This window comes from Peromyscus californicus, unplaced genomic scaffold (assembly GCF_007827085.1).
Source record: "Peromyscus californicus insignis strain IS unplaced genomic scaffold, ASM782708v3 Scaffold_3__1_contigs__length_106647218, whole genome shotgun sequence".
Lineage (NCBI taxonomy): Eukaryota > Metazoa > Chordata > Mammalia > Rodentia > Cricetidae > Peromyscus > Peromyscus californicus.
The window spans coordinates 61,997,991-62,000,047 of record NW_026294551.1 but is presented as its reverse complement, the minus strand read 5'-3'; positions in this window follow the sequence as shown (position 1 = coordinate 62,000,047).

The window sequence follows — 2,057 nt, the reverse complement described above, 5'->3', positions numbered from 1 at the left end:
GGGCGGGGCGGGGCTGTCCGCGGGAGAGCATAACGTCACCCAGCCCGGCGGCTGCAGTGCGCAGGCTCCGCCGCTCAGGGCCCCGCCCCACAGCCCCCCCTCGAGCCCGCTGGCTCCCGCGAGACGCTGGGGGCGAGGGGGTGGGGCCAACGGAATCCCGCCCTCGCGTCGCGCCATTGGTTGTCTTCCAGTCTGAGGCACGGTCGGCGGTTGTCATAGGCTGGAGGGATGGTCCGGTTCGCTTTGGAGCCGCCTCCCGAGACGCTAGCGACAAGACGTTTCGAGTCTCCACTTGGAAGGCGGGGCGTGCTAAGGATTGGGTAGAACCGAGTGCCCGTCAGGCCGCTGAACCGGTTTGCACCGGCCTGAGCTCTGCCGCAAAGAGGCGGGACGCCGGACGGGGTGGGGCGGGGCCTGCGTCTGCGCTTTCTCTTCAAGGCGGGTGTTCTAGGTTCTGTTTATTGGTCACTGGAGTTTCTTATATGGGCCATTCTGCAGACTGCCATCTTGGCAGCTGTGTTGGGGTACCGCAGTGCCACAGCAGGGATTGGGTGCGGCAAGAACACAGACTGAGATTCCTTCCCTCGGGTCTAATCCAGTGCTTTCCGGTTGAACTAGAATGCCAGCCGGCATACGAATATTTTTTAGTGGCCACAAAGCAATAAGAAGCAGGGAAAATTAATTTTAACAAGTAATCCAAGAAAGACAATATCATGTCAACATGTGATACTGTAAAATTGTTAGTGAAATATTGTAAAAATTTTGCATTGGCTTTGAAATCTCGTATTTTACACATTTGGTACAGCATAGTCAATTTGTACTAGCCACATTCCACACACTAGATACTATTAAGTGGGGACAGTATAGACCTATCATGCATTCAGCTCTCCTATCTGGGGGTTACACAGATGAGCAGTCAACCAACTCAGTTTTCCCTCCCTACAAATTGTATCTACTGAATAATTAGCTCCCCCCATCATTATTCCTTAAACACTATAGCAGCGAGGTGTCAAATTCTGGTGACAGGTACCCGTGATGTGGAACAGTGAAATAATTTACCAAGACAGAAAAAGACAGAAGTAGGGAATTCATCAAATGCACTGCAGTAACAGCAGCTAGCAGGCAAAATAGCCCAGAGAATTCACCAACAGGCATTCTGAGGACTGCTTTTATAGGGAGAGGGGATTGCCCTATGTAAATAGACAGCATTTCTGTGTCATGGTTCCCAGGAGCAACTGCAGTTGAGGCTTGTCTGATCAGCAGCAGCCTGGCCTTGAAGCAATGATGGCCTTACCCAAACTTAGATATGCCTTAGCGTGCTGTCCTACTGAGCATTTACAATCTATGATGAACTGAGTATCACTCAGAGATGAGTTAAAACATGCAGAAGATTGGGGGGGTGTTCTTGTGTCTGGGTACACCACTATTTGGGAACTATTCAGGTTGAGGTAGGAGGAACACTTGAGCCCAGGAGTTTGGGACCAGCCAGTGGCCAGATAGTGAGACTCATATTAAAAAGAGAAAGAAAGAAAGAAAACAAACAAAACCAAAATTCAAAATCCAACCCAGAAGTGTGCATGCAGGCCATATAGGTTAGAGGCAAATATTACACCATTTTATAGTTAGCTCTTGAGGGGTTTGGTGTACTGAGGGAAAACTATGTGTAAACGAGTTGCCCAGGGCAGATTGCGGTGTGTGTGTTGTTTGGGGGGGGGGGTAATTGAAGAAAAGTACAAGTGCTGTCTTGGTAAAGCAAAGAAACCAGAGAAGCCCCTCGGCTTAGGTGATGCTATTCATGTGTTCACATCCCACATGCTCCCTGTCTTGCAGCATTCCAACACAGGTGGGACAGAACAGAAACTGCCGTCCAGATTATCATGATCCTAAAGCTCTTAAAGCTGCCAGCTTTAATGGATGGAAAACTAGAATAAAGAATCCATGTTGAGCCTGGGTGTGGTGGTGCATGCCTTTAATCCCAGCACTCAGGAGGCAGAGGCAGGCAGATCTCTGTGAGTTTGAGGTCAGCCTGGTCTACAGAGCAAGTTCTGGGACAGCCA